Here is a 17,876-nt window from a genome sequence, read left to right on the forward strand (position 1 = left end):
TTATCAGGCAAAATCTGTTTTGGAATGTGCAAATAGACCCCGCAACTTCTACTAACACAGAGTCTAAGAATGTCATCAGACAGGATCTAAAGCCAAAAGGAAAGACATTCTCTGGAGGCTGTGACCTGCCCAACTGAGAGTTCAGGGTTTTTATATAAGGTCTTGATTTATAACTTTTTTTCCTGTTTCTATAAAAACCAATAGAATTGATACCACATTGGAACATGGATTTTGGGGTAACAAGAATATATATTCTTAGGACAAAGTAACTGTCATTTATTAGAGTATTTTTTATTTTCTTTGGGGTGAAAGCTGTGTTCTCAAAATGACAAAAAGCCATAGCCTGATTTCTTTGTTGCTGATAAAGATGTTTAGTTTTGATCTAGTTCACTTTCTGCTGCTGTGATAAAAGCAACAGTGACCGAAAGTTTCTTAGAGAAAAGGATTTATTTTGCTTATACTTGTGAGGCATGATTGTATTGTGTTTGAAGGCCACACATGGAGGCTGAGTCACCTATTTTGAATGGAAGAGACTCATGCATTCTCTGGTGGTGACAGTCCATCATTAATGGAAGTCTAGGTAGGAATACAAGCAGGGTAAGGAACTTGGAGAAGAAACCATGAGGGAAGGCTGTTCACTGGCTTGCTCCCTCCCAGCGTTCTTTTACAGCCCCAAATCACATACCTAGGAAGAGTTACCGAACACAGTCAGCTGAACTCGCTTACATCAACCAATCAAGTCAGTCCTTCATAGACATGGCCAGAGGTAAATCTGATTCAGGCAATTTTTCAATTGATATATTTTTCTCTTCCCAGGTGACTAGGTTGTGACAAATTGATAGTTAAAACTATGCATGATAAACCTATTGTCCTTGAAAGCCATGTGTGGAGGCTGACCCACCTATACTGAATGAAATGTATTTTCTCTATCTGCACTCATCAGTTCTCTGATGGTGGCAGGTAGAGCTTTCCCAGGAGAACCACAGGCTTGGTACCCACCTGAGCTCCACCATGACTAATTATGCTTCCCTACAACTTCACACTTTCATTTTCTTATGGGGAAAATGGAAGAAATAAACAACCCTGAAGCTAATGGCCCTTAAGACTCAAGGTCCTGCAATCTCATAGCACGATCCTGGGGCATGCTTTAAACCTGACCCCTGAAGGGTTTTTTCCTACTATCTCTCAGCCTTTGAAGAGGGTAGCTCTAATAATTAGGTATATCTGAGATGAATATTTATTTTCTATGCCTTCAGTTCTCGGGAAATAGGAAACAAGCACTGTTCAATGGGGAAGAGAAATGAGCTCAATAGGTAATATTAAGAGAAAATAGAGACAAAAAGAACAGCCAGTTGTTAGACTGCAGAATAGAGCAGTACCACAGAGGTAGTTGTTACCAATACTCAGTTTCATCTTGTCAAGCGAATTAGCATTTTCCAGGGTAGTCTTGACACTAAGTAAGCAAGAAAGAAAACAATAAATCTCCTGGGTATTTTCATTGTGCATCCAGTGTTGAGATCCTCAAGACAAGACGACACGAGAGAACATTTGAGGGAATGAAGAAACTAAATTAATTCAGAAATATCCTAATGCAAATAAGATGTTTTCAAAATATAGAAAAATTAGCCATGTGAGTTGCCGTTGGCTGGCATGAAAACCAAAACCACTACTCAGCTATGTCTACTGGAAAACCAGGCCTTCGAATCACGGAGCTGAAAATCATTGTGAAAATACTTTAATATCTCATCCTTATTAGATTTCAGACATAGGTCATTGGTAAATCTATTTAGAGAGTTATTTGTTTAGTCTGTCTCCATAAATGGTGAAAATGTGAACTCTGGTGCAGCTATTTTGGAGAAAGCATTTATATAATGTTTGGACATTTAAATACAGCTATGGATCCCTATGAAATTTCAAACTTTTAAAAGTCTGCATCTTACTTGTAAAGTAAAAAGCTATTTTTTTTGTATACAACTCATTTTCATATCCTTTTATAAGGCTGGAAATGTATCTTCTCAATGTTGAAAGACTTACAGGCCTTGGTTACATTATAAGGCAATAGGGTGGAAGCTATGTCTACATCCCAGATTCTGAAGTGAGATGAAGAATACAGTGATAACTCTTGCTTTCTGACCTCTTAGAGGATCTTTTTTTTCCGTCCTGTTACAAGATTAACTATTTCTTATCATAGCCGCTGTTACAAATATCATGTGACCGTGTTTTCTCTTTTCCAGATCGCTCCAAACCTAACTCCCACTCTACTATTACGACGGGAAATTTGTTAAGTTTAGATGACAGGGAGAAAACCAGGCTGATGCATAGATGTGAGGAACAAAAAGCCTCCTTTTGAAAAGAAATGCTTGTACTTGTTGTGATAAACCAAAAAGAGTCCAAATGGCAACGCATATGACTAGAAACCAGCCATGTAACCCAGAAGCTTGCATCACATGTGCCATGTGATAGGCACACTTGCTTCTTACTACAGTTCTCACTGTTGCACAGAAAATAAGGAACCCTAGACAAATACAGTGGAGGACTGCGACAACCTAGCCATGGCTCCTTGGACTGTAAAGGTGGTCCTCCCATTGTCTAGCGGGAACTTCTCATTCTCATGAAGGATAGCTTCAGAGATTTTGTTCTGTATAAAGAAGCTATGGAGTAGGGATTGGTTTTTATGTGAATTCTCATTAAAGAGAGCAGTGACAGTTATTTCAATGGTTTTCTAGTACCATGGGGATCAATGCCAAGACTTCTATGGAGAACTGCTCTACCTTCAGAATGGCAGCTTTCCTACAGGTAAGGCTCAAATTGCGTGTTTTGGGGGGTATGCTAAAGAATTTTTTTTCTCTGTAAGAGCTTGTACCAAAGTGTCTGGCATTTCCCTGCACCTACTTAATTATGTGTAAAAGTCATACCTTTTAATAGAGTTGCCGGAGCTCACTTTGATCATTCTCAACTTTTTATTTAATGAAAACATACTCTTACTGAAATGTCATTGGTAATAGCACTCAGAAAATGTATGCAAATGTATTTATTTGGGGCTGAAAGTTTGTAGAGTGCTCCTACAGAGGCTGTGTGTGTCATGGTAACTAACAAGTACAATGTTCTCTGCATTTTCAGCTGTAGTGACTACTTTGTATATATTAATTAGGTTGATTTTTATTGCTACACCTACGTAGGTTTTTTTTTTTCATCTCTGAGAAGATAGAAATCCGAAGCAGAGAAATCTGAGTACCTATTAAGTTTTAAACCTGGACCAAATGGTTGAACTGTGTATTTAACATATCAGAGAGGACCTTGCCTCCATGTTCTCCCAGAATCCTTCAGTCTCTACCTGTTATGGGGTATGGGTTGCATACCCTGCCCTCTACTCAGAACTCTCCAGTCAAGGGACTGGGCTGCCCTTCCCTAGAGGCTCTTCCCTTTATAACCCAGACAGTTTGATTACCCACCTTCTGCCCCTAATTTTTTTATGTTTGTACTCCTGGATTCTGTACTTGGGTCTTTTCTGTCCCTTCCCCTCCCCACACCACATGGCTCAGGGTCAGTGACCACTCTGCTCTCTCCCAGATGTGTCTGCCTCTGGCTGTGCTCTCCCACACATCTACAGTAAACTCTCTCTGCCACCATGCCTAAGAGCAGTCACGGCCTTTCCTTTTTATTTCTTTTAGTCCATTCAGTATCCAGTCTTACTCCTCACACAGCTGGTAAGCAACAAAGCCTAGGTTCAAACCCTGGAAGAATAACTCCTCTGTCAGCCAGCCTTTTCGACAGAAAGGCAAATTCAACTCATGGCCCCCACGACCGACTGCACATTGTTATGTGAAATCATGGCAGTTATGACAGGATTTTGGACTGTAAGCCTTTCATTCCTGTTATGCAGTTGTGACAACTTATAAAGTCTGGATGATTGCAGTGTGTTATCTTCTGAATCCATCACACATCTCTGATGGCACTTCCAGTTCAAAGGATGACACAAGGAAGACTTTGTTTCTTCATGACACTTTCTCATGTCACTTAAAATAGTCACCAAATCCTAAGATGTGAAAACTCAAAGGGACAGACCTTCCAGATGTGGTAGCTTGAGGAAAACCTCAAAGAGAAGTAGAACACTGCAGAATCTGCTGACCAGCAGGAGGCCGGAGGCCACTGTCTTCATGACTTGCTCACACTCTCCTCTCATTCCCTATAACATCTTAGTAAGGTAAAATCCAAAATAATACTGTTTGTTGGAAAATGAGGAAAAAAGGAATTTGAATAAATACACCTGAAACTTGTGTCTGAACAAGAATGTCTTCAGACACACATCTATCTGTACATACACCTATACAACAGATCAAAGACATTCTTAGTACTTTTCTGGCACATATAAATCAATGACTGAAGCAATGATGTCTAAACGACTTTTTGATGGCTTGTTTACCTGTACTTTGAGATGAAGTCATTGTTACTTAAGCAGTCCACATATTAATGTAGAAGATATTGATCACTTTGAAAGACAACCATGGTTTGCCCAATTGTATGGCTGGGCAAAAGAGAGTGTATAAAGTAAAGTCACTGTTAAGAATGTAAAAGTGGCGCACGCCTTTAATCCCAGCACTTGGGAGGCAGCAGCAGGCAGATTTCTGAGTTCGAGGCCAGCCTGGTCTACAGAGTGAGTTCCAGGATAGCCAGAGCTACACAGAGAAACCCTGTCTTAAAAAACCAAAAAGAAAAAAGAAAAAAAAAAGAATGCAAAAAGTAAAAGACCCTCTAAGATAGAATGTAAGGATAGTTATCATACACAAGAATGGGAACAGTTTGTTGGCTGGAGAAATGGCTCAGCAGTTATAAGCCCTTGTTGCTCTACAAATGGACCTGAGTTCCATTCTCAGCATCCAATAACAGCTCACAACCATGTTTACCTACAGTGTCTGACACCCTCTTCTGATTTCTGTAGGCAAAGCATATACATGGTGCATAGGCACTCATGCAGGTAAAATCCCCATACACATACAGTAAGAATAGATGTTTTTTAATTGGAAATTTTCATAGCTCTGACAAAATTACTTTACATTTCTTCAAATTCAATATTGGAATAAACGTCACTCTTTCCAAACTGCTAAAATCTTCCATTTTTGGAAGATCATCAGTCCCAATATAGAGATAAAATATCGTTTGGGTGGGGGTATGGGGACCACACATAATTAGAACCAAGAATTAAACAGAATCCGCAGACTTTCTAGTTCACAGTTTACAATGTGTGTCTTAAGCACTGCTGAAACGATACACATCATTTGCTCAGGACACTCTTCCTTTAGTTCCCAGGTCCATGACATGCAAGCTCGGAGCCCTGGGGGAACACTGTGCTCTATGCTATTGCTTCCTTTGCCTAATCTCCCTCCTAGACTAACCCTCCTTAGCGGGGTTCAGTGACTGCTTTCTCTAATCCCAACACTCAGAAGGATGAAGCCAGAGAATCACTGCAAGCTTAATGCCAGCCTGGGGTACCTCATGAGACCCTGTTTCAAAACTCAACCCTGAACGATGGAAACCCTAAACAACGGAGATCAGCTCCCTCCCTGCTGACAGCATAGGGAGAGTCACTGGCTTGAAACTCACAAATGTAAGGTGTCTTATGAAGTCTATTTTTTTTTAAATTTCCTTATTACCTTCTGTTCATTCTAAGGCAATTTTAAGAACAAATTAGGTTATTATTTTGCATTTCTTGATCATTAAAGGCTAGGATTCGAGGAAGAACACGTAGACAGCCCCAGTGTTCAAGGAAGGATGGAGTCATGATGGGAGGTCAGAAGATAATGAGTTGTTCTTTCTTGTCTTTTACTCCCTGCCTCCTAATTTGGTCTCGCTACTGAAGAAGAGGGTCACAGGTCAAATAAGACAGCCAAGACCTGTCAGAGTCTCGGGGCTCTGAATCATCACAACTTCAGTAACTGGTGGAGTCAGCAACTGCTCAGCCCAATTCTGAAGTCCGGGGAGTCTTCAGATATCTCTAAACTTGTTTTTCATCCAAGGAAAGTTCTCTGGTTTAACCTTTGACATTTGTGCCTTTAAAAACTTTATCAGCAGTGATTCTCGTCATTGGATCATTCTCATGGACTCTCTGGGAAAAATAAAGCAAGGAAGATCACAGGCCAAGCTATATATATATATATAAATGTTCATATACTCTAGGAGCATCGGCCACATGCTCAGAAGTTTATCTTGTCTTGGATCCAAGAATAGACTCTTCTTTTTTTTTTCCCCTAATTTTTTATTAGGTATTTTCTTCATTTACATTTCAAATGCTGTCCCAAATGTTACCTGTACCCTCTCACCACCCTGCTCCCCTACCCACCCATTCCCACTTCTTGGCCCTGGCATTCCCCTGTACTGGGGCATATAAAGTTTGCAAGACCAAGGGGCCTCTCTTCCCAATAATGGTTGACTAGGCTATCTTCTGCTACATATGCAGCTAGAGACACGAGCTCTGGGGGTACTGGTTAGTTCATATTGTTGTTCCACCTATAGGGTTTGCAGACCCCTTCAGCTCCTTGGGTGCTTTCTCTAGCTTCTCCATTGGGGGCCCTCTGTTCCATACTATAGATGACTGTGAGCATCCACTCCTGTGTTTGCCAGGCACTGGCATAGCTTCACACGAGACAGCTATACCAGGGTCCTTAGGCAGTTGAAGATTGGGTAGCTTCAGATATTGCTGAACCAGCATGGCTTTAAATGAGATGTTTTCCTGGAACTTTAAGCAAATTTAAACTGTTGTGGAAAGTATCAAGGTCAACAGGACACATGGCATGAATTATTCACACGACTTCCATATCATTTATGGGGCTCAAGCCATTAGTTAGATATCAATCTCATCATGATTGTCTCATCACTGACTAACAATGGTGAGGAGACTTTTATTTTGCCAGTTCCTGTTTGTTGTTGTTGTTGTTTGTTTGTTGTGATGTCTTATACAGATCTCTGTAGAATTCTCTATATTTGATTTTGTCCCCTGAAGTTCAATGTTTCCATTATAAATCGTTATAGAATTCTGTTTTATTTTGTCCCCTGAAGTTCAATGTTTCCATTATTAATCGTTATAGAATTCTGTTTTATTTTGTTCCCTGAAGTTCAATGTCTTCATTACTGTTGCCTAGGTTTCATTCATTCATCCCTTCATATGTGCAAACACTAAGTCAAACATTTTGTCTATTAAACAAGAAATAAGGTCTCCTCCCGGATCAGGAGGCACTGTCATCGTCTCCATCTCTTCATGTTCCAAGCACAGCTTAGATGCTCCAAATGGGACTGTAAGGAAGCTGTCCATGGTTGTTACCCAGACTGCCAGACCTTTTTGGAAACAAAAATACTACTATACTAATTAAAGAATCACTCTTTGAACACTCAAGATCTGGTGCAAAAGGCTTAAGCTCAACCAAGCACAGCTCCAGCATATATTGGGCTCCGTCTCACAGGAGAGGAACGTGGAAGAACTGGAGAATATCATGTGACTGCAAAGCAGGAAAATAATTCTCACTGGAATCAACTGCTGATAGCTGGGCAATGAGTGAGACAGGTATATTGTGATTGATGAATAGTCTTTTTGCAAGAAACTCTGTCTAAAGCTCTCCAGCCTCTCCTGCGTTTGTTAAACACATTAACTTTCAAAACAAAGTTCTGGTGCCTCTCAGAGAAAGAAAATATGTGTATGTATGTATGTATGTATGTATGTATGTATGTATGTATGCACGCATTTGTCTCTGTCTCTGTCTCTGTCTCTGTCTCTGTCTCTGTCTCTGTCTCTGTCTCTGTCTCTCTCTCTCTCTCTCTCTGTGTGTGTGTGTGTGTGTGTAGGATGTACCCACAGCAAGTGGAAGAAGGAATCTTTAGACCAGGAATTATAGACTGTTATGAGATACCCAATGTGAGTGTGGTAGGAACTGAACTTGCAACCTCTGGAAAAGCAGCAAGTACTCTTAACTACTGATCCATCTCTCCAGCTCCTAAAGGAAGGCAATTCTTATTTTTACCTTCAAAATGCAAAATTTAAAAAAGATGTGTATCAGACAGTAACAAGGTGCAAACGAGTAGTTTTGGGCTCATTTCTGTCTACTTTGAACCTAAATATTTATTTTGCAACTTTTGTTATCCATCTTCATTGTTCAGGCCAAATTCTGGGGTTTCAACAGTTTATCGTTTTCAACCTGTCTTAAAGTGTTAAGCTACCTTAGGAAGGATGAATTGAGCAAAGCTAGTGAATTTGAGTCAACTTCTTGCTAATGAATGTATTTGAGCACAATAGGACATTATTAATCTCTGTTGATATAGAGATGTGCTTAAACAGTGTGATTCAGGATAAAAATACTCTGTGATAAATTATAAGGCCACTTAATTACAGACAAAGATCTTACTTAATTTAATTTACTCGGGAACACACTTCCTCTGTTTATGTTTAATAAACTTTGATTATTTCATTTGTAGACACATATGTTTCAGAGATTATTTAAAAAAAAAAACAGTTAACTGAGAATGTAGATCCCACAATGGCCTTTAAATTTCTGAAGCTTTTGTTGCAGTCACATTTCATATAATAATTTATTGGTAATTCATGTGATTATTCAATCTCTAGTCTTACTTCCATTATATGTGGTATGGATATGCATATAGAGTCAGACACAATGAAGTATTGGGAGGTCTTATCTAGTCTAGTTATGGGGTGCTTCCTATTATATAATCCAGCATTAGGCAGAAATGGAAGCTGGGACTTGATCACTTATAGTGGATTTGTTTCCAAGTGCATTGAGAGTTACTGCTTTTGATGGGGGAAGGCTACATGTTTGCAACTGGAAGATGTAATAGAACCTTCTTCAGTGGCTTGATCTTAGATATCAGATGCAGTTCATTTTAAATTTGAACTTCAGTAGCTTGTCCATAACTATAAACACACATATTCCATTTTCCTAGCCCATTGAGTAGTATATACAATAACACAATCCATATGTTTAAACAATTTGTGTTTACTGAAACCCTTCCTTGTTCCTGGCACTGATGTAGGCTTTGAGTAGAAAACAAAGTAAAATCAAGCCCACAATCTTCATGGAGTCTGATGGCAGAAGAAAGTCATGAGCAAAAATTATACTCTGAAGACAATCTATTTATAATCGAGAATTACCAAGGGAAACTAAAAAGGGAGGGGTTAGTCATTCAGGGGTGTCCTTTTTTATTTAAGGCGCTGAGCATTAAACCCAGCAACTCAGAAAGGATAGGAAAATACTCTACCTTTGAGCTACATCCGCAGTCCCAGCAAAACAAAGAATTTAAAGGAATGATTAAGCAAGACTTCATCATCAAAGCTGCATTAAAAAACAGATCTGAGGAAGCGAAGATTATTTTAGTCAGAAGAGCAAGTACAAGCAAGGGCCCTGAGGCAACATGGGAAGCTACTGTGTCTGGAAGAGTGGGCAAAGTGAGATGAGAGGCTGCCTTTAGGACTCAGGGAAGGCTGTGATGGTTTCCCAGGAAGGATGACCATGATGTAATATGTTATGACATGTGTGTGCCTCAAGATGGTCTGTACTGATATGTACAGTAAAGCCTTTATGTCTGGCTTTAGGGGAAATGTATAGTGAAGCCCTTGTGTCTGACTTCCAGGGAAATGTTTAGGTTAATCAGTTGAGGCGAGAAATTGTTCTGAGCCTGTTTGAACCTTGAAGAAATCTGACTCCCTGAAAAATGTGCACTCGGTGTTACTTGAGAGCTTGCAACTGCACAAACCTTGGTCTAAGATATTCCTGGAAAACCCAGAGTTCTTACTTTTTTTAAAATTAGATATTTTCTTTATTTACATTTCAAATGTTATCCCCTTTCCTGGTTTCTCCTCTGAAAACCCCCTATTCCATCTCCCCCCACCTCCCCGCCACCAACCTACCCACTCTCACTTCCCTGTCCTGACATTCCCCTACCTGAGGCATTGAGCCTTCTCAGGACCAAGGGCCTCTCCTCTCCTCCCATGGATGTCCAACAAGGCCGTCCTCTGCTACATCTGCAGCTGGAGCCATGGGTCCCTCCATGTGTACTCCTTTACTTTTGATTATAGCTAATCATAGTCAAAAGGGTCTGAGATTTGGGTGTGTTGTCTGCTCACTCAGGAAGAAAGAGCAAGATAGCTTTGTTAGTTAGAATCTTTCCCAGCCCCAATTAACCTTGTATAATGATTGAATAAAGTAACTGGAGTGAGCTAGCCATGGGGAGGCAGGGGTTGGTCTTTTCCAAGAAAGCTAAACCCTTCTGATCTTTCTGGAAATGAAGGCTTAGCATCCTGGTGAGGCTCTCTCTCTCTCTACTGTGGTACCAATATCAATCAATAATAATGCCATGGATACTTTATTGAGAATGTGAAAAAAAAAAGAGGCAAATCCAATTAAGATAGAATTTGAGATTTGGAAGTTTTTTGGTTTCTTGGCTCATACCTGAATCAGAATAGGTCTCTATACCTCAGTTCCAACAACACTCTGGCTTCTTTGTTCTTTGCCTCAACAATTTATGAATTCCCGGGAATAGAAATTTTATTTCTGAAATATGATGAACTTGACATTCTGTGGTAGAGCTTTCATGGGTCTGCTTCCCTGATTCCTTGTCCCTGGAACCTGCCATTTCTTCCCTATCTCCTTTATTTACACATAGGTACAAGCATATTTGGATAACCTCAGCTCTTCTACTGGTCACAAACCATTGGTTACAGATGAGGCATGATCCAAACTGACTCTATGAGAACTTCCCCAATGGTGTTTGTAACTGTGAGTCCAAACAGAGTGTGTGTAGTTTCTTGAGACACAGGAATGTCATATTGAGACATGTTCCAGCATCTGTGCTCTGCCAAAGAGGCTGATGTGGCAAATTGTGGTCTATGCACAGAGGGGAACTAGGGTAAGAGAGGAGTTTCCTTGAATTTCATAGACAACTTTGTACTCTTAAAAAATCAATTGAATCTTGCTTCCCAAGAGTGCAAGTCATTTAGAGGTAAGTATAATCAATCAGATGCTTTTCAATGTAAGTCCTTGACATGACAACTAGAGAGCCAAATGTAAAATAATTACCACACTTGGGTATACATACAGAGCTACATGAATCTGCAGATTATATGATTAACATTTTAAAGCTGGCAAAAAAAAGATATTTACTAAAACACAACTTTCAAAACATAGTTTTTGAAAGATACAACTAGTGAGACTGCAAAAATCACAGCAGGGGAGAAGATAAAACATGTACTTCATACTCAGAATGAGTTTAGAGGGTAATCATCATGAGATCCACTCGGTGAATTCCCAAGGGGTTTAAAAAGTTATCATGGGAACCCATGGATGCTATCCTAAGGAATTCAAAATGGTAGCCATGAAGGTTGTACAACCTGTGTTTCCTCTGTTTGAGGAACAAGGGTGAAAACTTCATATTTCTCCTGTTCAAAATGTTGCTTCACTTATGAATCACTATTGACTATCATGGATTTCTGAAGCTGTGCAAGATTAAGCATGGTTGGCACTCAAGTATTCCAACTGTGTGGGAACAGCCATACAAACATGTTTAAAGAAGAATCTCAATTTTAATAACAAGTTTGAAAGTTACTAGATGGCTATTTATGAATTTCTGATCCTATTTTATGACAATTAATAACAAATATATATACCTTGGAGTCACACCTATGTTGCTTTATACCACAAGAGAAATGAAGAATCAACAGAGGAAGAGAAGGTTCTAAGCATTTGTACCAAGCTAAATGGTTACAAAAGAACATCTTCTCTGGGTAGTGACTAATTGGAAATGTCTCCCCATTCAAGCTTCTTGGAGACTTATGAACTCCCCTTTCCAGGCTTCTGTTTTATGGCTATACTAATAACCCTTCTCATCTGTGTAATAACATGCTAAGTACCTTCTCTAAGTCACGTTTCCATATACTTTGTCAAACAAAACATGAAAATGGCATGCCTGGTTGGCTTCGTAATTATTATATTCTCATAATCTTTACATCAAAATAATAACTATACCCTGGGCATTACTATTTTTAGAATAATGAATATTCCAACAGTAACACATTTACATAATGGGTGGTAAATTGGCATAATGGAATGGTAAGTTTTGGTATGTATGTTAGTCAAGAGCAAATCATTTTTCTCATTGACTTTCTAAAACCTATCTCTTATACTTGAGAACCAAATGTCACTATAATTAATAAATTCTCAGAATTTTATATTTTAAACGCATTATTTTTTATATCATTAAAGTTTTCTTTAAAATTTTAGTTGTCACAGAGTTCTAAAGAATTGGTACCTGTTTTGTTTTTTGTTTTTTTGTTTTTTTTCATGGTTGTAACATTTAGTTTTGTGAGTTAACAGAAATTTCCTTGGAAATCTAAAACATTACAAGGCAGTCCTTCCAGTAACCCCCTTTTAATTCTGAAATAAACAAATATATATCCAATGACCTGATTATAATTGGCTATTGACTAAGTGCCTAAACAGTAAGAAGCTTATCTGCTGTGTCATGCAATTCTCAATTTCATGAGAGCAGTGTGGCCCCTCCTGTAGGGAGAGGCCCCTGGGAAGGAACCAAGATTCCAAATGGATCAAAATTGGGATAGGTCAATGTCCAAATCTAGCATCACAGTTTCTGAGCATTATACATTAATTCAAGCCCAATTCATGCAATGTTTAGAAAAAGAGGAGACCTAAGTGTAGGGCAGGAGTAGGTGTACCATACAGAACTGGGTGAAACGCATACCGCATTAAGCAAAATGAATAGACCATGGTTCCTGATTCACAAAGGGCAGAGGATGCCCTGCTCAGCGTTCTGCCATGAATAAAGGTTGGCTGAGCCAACTATGAAGGACAACGGTAGGCTTCAGTTTTTCTTTCCACAGCCTCCTGTCCTCACCCAGTTATCAAGGAAAACTGACACTTTGAAACCAAGCAAAAGGCCACTGGGGAGGTGCTTTTGCCCTTAGATGCTATTGCCAGATACAAAGGCTGCATTGTTGTAAAATGTCCAAACAGGCAGGCAGCTGGAACTGGTTGTTGCAGTATCTTCTGCTTCCTGTTTGTTAAGCATACAGGAGTGGCAGGTGCTTCATGACTTGGCCTCTCACTGCAGCTTACAGGTCAGAGGTATCGATCGACAGGCAGTGATGCTGAAGCCAACTTCCACTCGCTGGTTTTGTGGAAGAATTTCACCCCTTGGGTGCCCAGCATGGCTCTAGCAAATTGGAAAATTTCTCCCAAGCTTGCAAGCTGTAGTATAATGTAACCACATAAAGGGATATTAGGTTGTGTTCTAATAGCAACCAGTTAACAAATATATTATTTCCAATAAACAGCTAACCATTCCCTAGGGGCATCCAAATTCAGTGTTCATCAGAACATGTAGTGTGTTTTGTTTTGTTTTGTTTTGTTTTGTTTTGTTTTGTTTTGTTTTCAAACTCTGTACTTCTGACCTCAAGGTTATACAGTCTAGAGCAACAGATCTGAGTTGTCACCCGTTTGGGGTTGTATCATTCTTTCACAGGGTTTGAATATCAGATATCCTGAATATCAAATAGTTACATTATACTTCTTAACAGTACCAAAATTACAGTTATGGGATAGCAACAAAATAACTCTATGATTGGGGGTTACGACATCACAAGGTGCCAGCATTAACAGGTCTCAGCATTAGGAAGGCTGAGAACCACCAGCATTAAAGCATAGCTCAGTGTGTGGAACAAGGCCCATGGTACATTGTGAAAAGAACCTCTCGATAGTTTTTTGTTTTCCTCTGTATTAATGAATACAAGTACAAATTTCAGAGGGAAAGAATTATGGTCTAAAGTAATGCATATATACTGACTTCAAGAGAGCCAGCCAACACTTGACAAAGGGCAAGAGATTTACCTGTTCAGAAAGTAGAGAGAAGGACTTTCTAGAATAATAGAACCACAGTGAACAAAGCAGAAAGAAGAACATGTATGTGGGTGTGTAGGGACCTTATGAAGACCAACTTTATTGGAAAGACAATGAACAAAAGAAAAAAACAAGACCCACAGAACCTGTGCTAGATGGGATGACGTAGCCTGAGCTATAAGATCACAATTATTTTTAGCTTTAAGCTTCTTCACGTACTGAAAACTGTACAGGGGACTCCAAGAGGACAATCTTTCCCCCACATGTTGCCGAGCACAAAACAGAAGCTGCCTAAGAAGAGTGCGTGAGACAATGCCAAGCCTGTGTGACCCAGTTGGCTTCTGCCAGCACTGTCTTCTTTAGAGCTTCACAGAGGTCATTAAATTGCCTGAGCGTCCGAGTCAATTCTGAATGCAGAATGCCAAGATGCAAAGACTAATTAATTGCGTTTCTCCGTGCCACCATGCTCTTCTTGGGAAAGAGTGAAGTTCCTATGCTGTAGGAAGCTGAGGAATAGTGAGGGCTATGGGGAAGACAAATTGCAAGTTGGCCAAAGTCTTAGCTCTATTTTCTGGTGCTGTGATAAAATATCCCAGCAAAAGCATCTTAAGGGAGACAGGGTTTATTTGGCTGCCAATTCCAGGTTACAATCTATCTTTCAGGATAGTCTAGTTAGAAGGAACTCGAAGCAGCTGTCAAGGTGTACACTCAGTGAAAAACAGAGGGCAATGTGTTAAGGAGGCAGGCTAGTGTTCAGTTGTCTCTCTCCCTTTTATTCACCCCGAGCCCCGCCTGTGGAATAAAGCCACCCACATTCAGGATGAGTCATTGAGACAATCCCTCACAGGCATATCCGCAAGACAGCCTGATCCAGATGATGCCTCTGTGAGACTCCGTTCTCAGATAACTTTACATAGTGTCAAAGCAACTACCAAAACTCAACATCACAACCCCTCCTCTTGTCAACTTGACCACACAAACACAGCGCTTTAAGTTGTAACCCTCTGAGCCTCACTCTCAGTCTCATGTTTACCTGATAATGTAAAATATGGTCCATCTTAAAAGTCCTTATAGTCTTTACAAATTTCAACACTTTAAAAGTCCTAAAACTCTTCGTTGTAATAGTTTTATAAAATTAAATTGAGAGCTGGGCGTGGTGGCGCACGCCTTTGATCCCAGCACTCGGGAGGCAGAGGCAGGCGGATTTCTGAGTTCAAGGCCAGACTGGTCTACAAAGTGAGTTCTAGGACAGCCAGGGCTACACAGAGAAACCCTGTCTCGAAAAAAACAAACAAACAAAAACAAAAACAACAACAACAAAAACAAAAAAACAAAAAAAAAACCAAACAAACAAACAAACAAATTAAATTGAAAAACTGAGTTATAATCTAATAGTAAAATGAAAGACCCGAGCACAGCAAAGGGTAATTTACTCAAATCCCAGTTTCATCTGTAAAATCACTAAATCCTGCTGATAGATGCCTAGCATCTGGGACTCATAGTGAAATCAGATGAGCTCTAAAGTACTTGGGTAACCCCCACTTTTCAAGATCTGTCAACTGGAGCAGAGACAACTTTTCTCATTGGCTTAGGCTTCTCCCTCCTCTCTTGTCACACTAAAAGTTCCATGGTCCCGGCTTCTCTAATATTATAGGATGTCTACTGCAGTGAGGACTCACTTACCTTCAAATCTTCACACAGCAGCCCTTCAGGTACTCCCCCACAGTACCCCAGTTCTATCACACAGCTCCCCTTTCTTTTTAGTATTTAGGAAATACTAAAAACCTAGATTCCTTTTGTAATGAAATTTATGAAAGAGTTAGGTATTGATTATATCATGAAAAATTAAGTAAGTACACTCATAGATTATTGTGATCAGATGGATTTAGGCTTCATGTTGCCTTTGCATGACTAAATTGAAGCTAAAGTAGAATTTAGGTATTGAGGCTAGAAAGATGAATAAGCCTTTGAAGATGGCAATTGTCCAAGAAACAGAAACATATTTTGACAATCACAGAACAAAACTTAAGTGACCCATAGAAATATCTGTACACAGTACCATGGCAACATGCTCACCAGACTATCATCCATGGTGATGAGGAATTTTTTCCCACTATTGGTTTTATATCCATCCCCAAGCATCTACAACTCTTTTCTTCTGGATTCATTCAACAACAATGGATGGAATTTTCATGAAACAAAATAAGAAGCTCACCAATGAGGGGTTGCTTGCCCCTGTTGATCCCGAAACACATGTTGTGAGGATAGTTATACATGGCTCAGGCCACCCTCATTCTATCTGGAGTCATGGCTCAAGTTGAGGCCTCAGAGAACATGCTATTCTTTTCTTCGGGATGGGATATAAAAGTGAGTGGAGAGAAGGACAGGTCTCTGCTTTTAGCCCAGGACTTGGTTTCTGTGCAGACCATTTTGCTGCCGGTGGTGATGGGGTGGCAGGAGAGACTAGGTTACTAAACTTCCTTTTCTGGTGACATTCACAGCAACTTCCTTCCGTCATAAAGATACTGAATTGTCAATTCTCCCTGCTCTCTCTGTTTCCTGAAAAGGCTACAGTCAAGCAATTTCAATTTGTAAATGAATAGGATTTATATCAAGAAACGTAAAGATACTGCATGTTCTTTTGATTGTAACATATGGTTTATTTCCTAATTAAGCATCTCATAAATCTTTGAGTAATCTACTTAAGTGAAAATATTAACTTTAGCATCTTTTTCATGGAAGCTCATTTACAGAAATGTCAGAACATCCCTCATAATATACCTGCTCCTTGATGTATGGCAACTGCAAGCACTCTACTGATAAACTACAAGTACGAGGTGTCCTACATATGGAGCACACACTGGAGAAGAGGAGTCAGAGCATTGGTGAAGAGGATGAGGAGGCCGAGGTATTGACTAGGTATTGACTAGGTATTGACTAGGTAACCAGGAGAAGTTACGTAGGTGAGCATTTCAGGCAGGGTAGACACCATGATTAAGAGTTGGGAGTGGAGGCAGGATAGATGGCATGGAGCAATTACAGGTAGTTTCACTGGGCCACAAAGATGAAGATGAAAGCAATACTTAAGGGTTCAATTTCAGGAAGCATTGCATACGACATTCAATTAAATCATAACAAATAATTATGGGGTCAAAACCAAGTTGGTACATATAGATTACTGGCACCTGAAGGCCAGGATTCAGAATTTGGCCACAGATAGAACTAGGGAGAGGGGTGGAGTAATGGAAGGGCAGACTGTTGCCTGCAGCCATTTATGTTCCCTGGACACATTTTTCATTGGCAATACGATGGTGAGGATGAAAATTAAGCCAAGAAACTCAACCTGTGTCCTAGAGGAAAATGGATGGAATATTGTTAACTTGGCATCAATTCCAGATCTAAGATGTGAGTCTCAGAGGCAATGACTCCGTTCTGTCACTCAGCTAATGGGAGGGACGGTGGGGAAGACTTCACAGGCAGGATTTCAGGGTCACCTTACTTTTGCACTGCCATCACTGTCTCTTTTAGGCAGAGCTCAGACAAAAAGAAGCATGTGAGGAAACTCTCCCAAGGTAGTATAGGTGTGAAATAGAATGCCCTTCTCCAAGTTCAAGTTGTCTGAAGAAATAATGCAAATTTAGAAGTCATTGTCCCTACAAGATACAAGGACAGTGTTGGGAAGCTCATGAGAGCTACATGCTGACTTTGTGCATTTTCCATCGCTAGCAGTACAGGAACTTGCTATGTGCCCCACATTTCTGAGGCACAGTTCTGGACTCTGGGGATGGAGAACAGAACAGAAGAGACTCTGATGAGATGGGAGGTTGACAATATGCAGATCAGTATCAGCTCCTTCAGATGGAGCAAAGTTCCCCGAGGAGAGATCACAAACAAGAGACCAGAAGAGGAAAAGAAAGACAGCTATACTCTTTGGGGTCTTAAGGGACTGGATTACTCTTCATTCTTGTA

At 39.9% G+C, this 17,876-nt stretch overlaps 1 protein-coding gene and 1 long non-coding RNA gene across 3 annotated transcripts in view; one reads left to right on the forward strand and one right to left on the reverse strand.

Annotated features, from left to right (window-relative positions):
- Positions 1-17,876, reverse strand: part of Rab27b (RAB27B, member RAS oncogene family) — a 162,503-nt gene that overhangs the window by 98,121 nt on the left and 46,506 nt on the right. The window lies entirely within an intron of this gene.
- Positions 1-17,876, forward strand: part of Gm41770 — a 79,558-nt gene that overhangs the window by 22,077 nt on the left and 39,605 nt on the right. Inside the window, exon 2 of the long non-coding RNA XR_877537.3 lies at positions 2,727-2,796. This is a non-coding gene — a long non-coding RNA (predicted gene, 41770). The remainder of the gene's footprint in view (positions 1-2,726; positions 2,797-17,876) is intronic.

Source organism: Mus musculus, chromosome 18 (genome assembly GCF_000001635.26).
Source record: "Mus musculus strain C57BL/6J chromosome 18, GRCm38.p6 C57BL/6J".
NCBI lineage: Eukaryota > Metazoa > Chordata > Mammalia > Rodentia > Muridae > Mus > Mus musculus.